General features: G+C 44.6%; 1 pseudogene; it reads left to right on the forward strand.

The window, feature by feature from the left end:
• Window positions 1–409: 409 nt before the first annotated feature.
• LOC108396245 (olfactory receptor 14C36-like) lies at window positions 410–1344 on the forward strand (annotated as a pseudogene).
• Window positions 1345–5925: the final 4581 nt, after the last annotated feature.

The raw sequence follows: 5925 nt of genomic DNA on the forward strand, positions 1-5925 counted from the left end.
GATTTACACTCATCCATAGACAGAAAAGCTCTGAACAACTCTCTCTGAGAACTCACTTCAAGTAGATCTTTTTATACATATCAGTGTTGACCTTCATTAAGCAACATACTCCATGAGCCAGAGGCAAGTGCAGTGAGGGGCCCACAGCCTGCGTGTCCCGGCCAAGCAGCAGGGCCCGAGAACCCGACCCTCAGAGCACCGCTCCTTTCCTCCGCTCCGGACGGAGAATGAGACGAGCAGGCCAGGCAACCAAAGGTGGAACTTTCCACAACAAAAATTCCAACAGAATAAAACTGAAGTAAGCACTGTGAAAGAAACTCAGACAATTTTATTATTTTTCTACTTCCTGTCTTTCATGGTTTATCCCTTTTGTGTTCCAGCACATTTGTGTCAACCAGCATTTCCAGAAATGGCCAATTCCACCATGGTGCCTGAGTTTCACCTTGTGGGCTTTGCTAAGATGCTGGAGTTAAGGGTCCTACATGCCCTGTTATTCCTACTGTTGTACTTGGCCACCCTGTTAGGGAATCTTCTCATCATCACTGCCACCACTCTGGACCAGAACCTTCACAAGCCCATGTACTTCTTCCTCAGGAACCTGTTCATCTTAGACATGTGCTACATTTCTGTCACTGTCCCCAATGCCTGTGTCAACTCCCTCACGGACAACAGGGCCATTTCAGTGGCTGGCTGTGCAGCTCAGGTCTTCCTGGTCATTTATTGTGCATATGTAGAGTTTCTCTTCCTCACTGTCATGGTCCGTGACCGCAATGTGGCCATCTGCCAGCCCCTCCGCTACCCCATCATCATGAACCACCAGTTCTGTGTCTGGACAACACTGGTCTCCCTGCTCAGTGGCCTCATCTATGCAGGTGTGCACACAGGGAACACATTCCGGCTGTCCTCTGTCAGTCCAACGTGGTCCACCAGTTCTTCTGTGACATCCCCTCTCTGCTGCGGATCTCCTGCTCTGACACTTTCAGCAATGAGCTCTTAATTCTTATCTTTGCCATGGGGATTGGTGGTGGCTGCTTTATCTTCATTGCCACGTCATACCTCCACATATTTTCCACTGTGCTCAAGTTTCCCACCAGAGAGCGAGGCAAGGCCTTCTCCACGTGTGTCCCTCACCTCCTTGTGATCTGTGTCTTCCTCGGTTCTGGCAGCGGTGTGTACCTAAGGCCTTCAGGAGCCTCTGACACAGTTCTGGACATGCTTCTTTCTGTATTTTATACCATTGTTCCCCCATTCTTGAATCCTATCATCTACAGTCTTAAGAACAAACAAGTAAAGGAAGCTGTAAGGAAAGTAATATCAAGGAAGTTTTATTCAGGAAAATTATAAAGATAATCTTAGAATTTATTCAAATGTCTCTTAGTAAGACTCTGTAAAATCCACAATTTTCTGTGTTTCGCACATTAGATTGCCTACCCCTAAATTACACTATCTAAACTTGAGTGTTTGATCTTATACAATAATTATTTTGTCTTTTGCATCACTCTATTTTCTTAAAAAAATGAGTAGGGATTTCCAAGTGAAATCCAAGGTTTGAGAAATATTTAAAATTCTTAGATATTTTCCATACACTATAAAAATGGAAAAATGGCTCTACCAAGGGTAGAAAAACAAGAAAAAAGAATGGATCCAAAGAAGAGGCTTCCAAAATCTAATATCTTTTTGAAAGGAGGGAAAAACAGAAAAAGAAAAGTTACTTTTCTTCTCAGATATGTTATCTATCAGGGGTTTTTTTAGTAAAATATCACATCTGGCAAATATGAAAACATGACCCCTAATTATTATTACTAGTATTAACTAATTATTAGTATCAACATACAAATTGGCTATGTCAATTTGAAATTTATTTTAGTTTATTTCTATAGCATAATCCTCTATCTGTACCTGTGGACTAAGAACCTGTATAAATATTTCCTTAACATAGTATATTTTATAAATCTTTCATAACATAGCATATTTCCCTAAACTTTTTGTTTTACAAACTGGCATACACTTTTGCCTCATTAATTCATAACAATATTGACACATATTCAAGAACAAAAGAGAATGAAATGAGTTCATATAAAATCATGCCTCACGCAAAAAATCCCAATAAAAATGTATTGTTTCCAGGTCAGGAGTCTAGAGGTCAGATGCCACAAGTGTCGGCAGGCTTGGCGGTCTCCTAGGGCTGTGAAGAGAATCTGTTCTGTGCCTCTAGGCTGGGTTCTGCTGGCTTTTTAGCAAGCTTTGGCATTCGCCGGTCTCTGCTGCATAACCCCCATCATGGCTGAATAAACTCTCATGTGGTGCCCTGTGTGTGTGTGTCTCCTCCCAACCCTCACCTTTTGGTAAGAATGCCAGTCACACCAGAAGTTAGGACTTCAACATATGAATTTTGGGAGAACACAACTGAACCCATAACATCAATTGTAAAAAGTAACTGAGTAGTTAGCTGACGGAGGAAAGTAAGGGATGTTTGAATAATAAAAATGAGCTGTTCGTGATGGCCACGGTAATTTATTTTCACTATGTAAAACACTGAATGAATCCAGGGGGTCCTTCACAGTGAGTTAAACAAGTCCTGCTGTGCCCAGGGAGGGGCTGGTTTCCTGAGGTCACACAGAGTTCCATGGCCCCTTGTCTGTCTCAGTGGGTTAGAATTTGTTTGCGGTGAAATATAATGACCAGTTTTAATATCTTCAATAAAAGTGCTGTGTTATGTGTCCCCCTTTACTAGACTTCTCTTGCCCCCCTTCTTGAGTGTCGACAGGGTGGCCGCAGAAGGGCTAGGCAGATGATCGGGCTTCAGGTCCGGACCACCGCCTCGCTTTCACTTTTGCTTGTTTTCATGTCTTTCATACTCTGTTTGATACTGAATCAACTGGTGGTTAAGCTAACAGGATGGTGGCTACGCCACAGTACTCAAGACCTGTGAACTATACACCCGAGGAACAATGAGGATCAAACAACATAACAAATATTTTTGGAGCGACCTCTTTTTAAAACAGCTTCCTTGAGGTATAATTGATATGTAAAGAACATGTTTAATGTGCATACTGTGATGAGTTTGGACATAAGCAAACACCAGTCGTGCCGTCATCACAACAGATGTATCCGGCGTGCACAATGTTTCCTTGTGTGTCCTTCTTTCTTTTTTTGTTTAATTCTTTATGGTCACAACACTTAACATGAGACACACCCTCTGAAAAAATTTGCAAGTATACAATGAGTATACAATGCCATATTGTATACTACAGACACTACATTGTCGAGATCACTAGAACTTTTTCAGCTAGCAGAACTGAAATTTTACACCCGTTAAACAACAGACCTTCATTACCCCGGCTCATCTCCAAGAGCCGTCTGTTCCCACACGTTCACTGCAGCACGAGTCACGTGGCCAGGATGTAGAGACAAACCTTAAGTGCCCGCTGACACACGAATGGAAAAACAAGATACGGTGTATATATATGCAGCAGTTGTTCAGCCTTAAAACAACGTGGATCGTCCTGGAGAACGTCATGCTGGTGTGACAAGCTGGTCGGGGAAGGGTAAATACTGCATGACTCTGCTTCCATATTTATAGTGGCCTTTTAACCAGACTCTTGGTCAAGAGCTGATCATGTGACTAGTTTCCACAGGCTGGTTTGTCTAACTTGAGTTAATATGGGTTTAATTTTTGCACAGAACCTTAGGTAATAGGAAACTTCAGCCAACACACATCCATCATTAGATGTTGTCAAGAAATAATTAGGTCAAACCCATTGTCCATCCAGCCACAGTGTACCAAGCAGTTAAAGTATTTTTTTGAGAAATGTAGACTATTCAATTTTATAAAATTTTACTATAAGGGAAATTTAAAACACAGCATTCTAATCAATGACTTCTCTCCCCCTTACCACCCTCCCAACCAAGAACAAGAAGTTATGGAAACAGGTGTATCTGAGATTCTCAGGAAATTTGACCCATATCGTAATGAAAAATATCAAGTCATTTGACAAAATATGTATGTACGTTGTAGAACATCAAAATTGCAAATACAGGGGTGGAGCCAAGCTGGCGGTGTGAGAACTCTCCTCCCAAAAACGTATATATTTATGAAAATATAATAAATACAACTATTCCTAAAAGAGACACCAGTGGATACAGTACAACAGCCAGGCTACATCTACATCTGCGAGAACTGAGCATCACATGAAGGGGGTAAGATACAAGCCACAGCCTGGCGGGACACAAATGCCACCCCCCCCCCGACCCCAGAACCTGGCAGGAAGAAAGGAGTCAGAACGGGGAGGGAGTGAAAGCCCAGGACTGCTAAACAACCAGCTCTAGAAATCCACATCTGGAGGACAGACACACGGTGCATGGGGTGCTGGATATTAGAAAAATGGAAAAGCAAAACCTGAGGGCAGGTACCTGCAACTGGAGCCCCTAAGACAAAAGAAAAGCGAGTGGTTTTTGCAAGTCTTAAAGAGACAGGGACGCCACAGCTGGACAAAGTCATCCTGGCACACTTAGCAAGCAGCTGGAAATCCCAGGGAACTTTAGGTGCCCTAAATCCCTGGGCAGCAGCACAGCTTGGAGGCCCCTCACAGCACTAAGCAGCCTGCCAGCCATTCCCCCAACTGGCGCGGACCCTGACACACCAGTCCAGTAGTGGGAGAGCAGCAGTGTGCGCCAGGGGTGGTGGTGCCAGATGGGACCAGGAGCGGCCCGTGCAAGCCCGACACGGCGGCGACCGAGTGGCCCAGGAGCAGCCTGCATGTATAGGCGGTGGCGGAGCCAGAGGTGCATGGGAGGGGCCCACATGCACCTGCGGCAGCGCCACAGGGGCCCGAGTGCAGCCCGCACACACTGGCAGAGGTGGCACCCGAGGGGCCCAGGAGCAGCCCACAGGAGCAAGCAGCAGAGGAGCAGCCCAGTAGCAGCCACACTCCCAACAGCCAACCAGAATCCCAGCCTGACACACAGCCACCTGGGGCCAGACCCAAAGGTCTGTGTGCCAGGCAGGGGCACCACTATCACAGAGGAGTGCAGCCAGAATGCCTATCACTCCCCACCAGGCTCTGTGCCACTCTGACGGAGACTCCACCCACAGCAGCTTAGGAGATTACTCTGGTGGCTACTCCAGGAGTGCAGGTAACTGACACAAGCAGCACAGAAGGGCAAGGCATCCAGCAAGCAGGAAATGACTTTCTTCTCCCAGCTGACACACCCACAACCTGCCTACAGCTACTGCTATCACCATGAAAAGGCAGAAAAATTTAGTCCAGTCCAAAATAGTCCAAACAACCCCTGAGAGAGGATCTGCAGAGATAGACCTAACCAGTCTCCCTGAAAAAAATTCAAAATAAAAATCATAAACATGCTGATGGACCTGCAGAGAAATATGCAAGAGCTAAAGGAGCAAGTACAGAGAGAGACTACAGAAATAAAACAATCTCTGGAAAGACTTAAAAGCAGAATGGATGGGATGCAAGAGGCCATTAATGGAATAGAAACCAGAGAACAGGAACACATAGAAGCTGATGCAGAGAGAGATAAAAGGACCTCCAGAAATGAAACAATCTTAAGAGAACTGTGTGACTAATCCAAAAGGAACAATATCCACATTATAGGGGTACCAGAAGAAGGAGAGAAAAATGGATAGAAAGTGTATTTGAAGAAATAATTGTTGCAACCTTCCCCAAACTGGGGGAGGAAATAGTTGCTCAGACCACGGAAGCACACAGAACTCCCAACAGAATGGACCCAAGGAGGACAACACCAAGACACATAATAATTAAAATGGCAAAGATCAAGGACAAGGATAGAGTATTAAAGGCAGCCAGAGACAGAAAAAAGGTCACCTACAAAGGGAAACACATCAGGCTATCATCAGACTTCTCAACAGAAACATTACAGGCCAGAAGAGAATGGCATGATATA

This window comes from Manis javanica, chromosome 14 (genome assembly GCF_040802235.1).
Source record: "Manis javanica isolate MJ-LG chromosome 14, MJ_LKY, whole genome shotgun sequence".
In the NCBI taxonomy this organism is placed as follows: domain Eukaryota; kingdom Metazoa; phylum Chordata; class Mammalia; order Pholidota; family Manidae; genus Manis; species Manis javanica.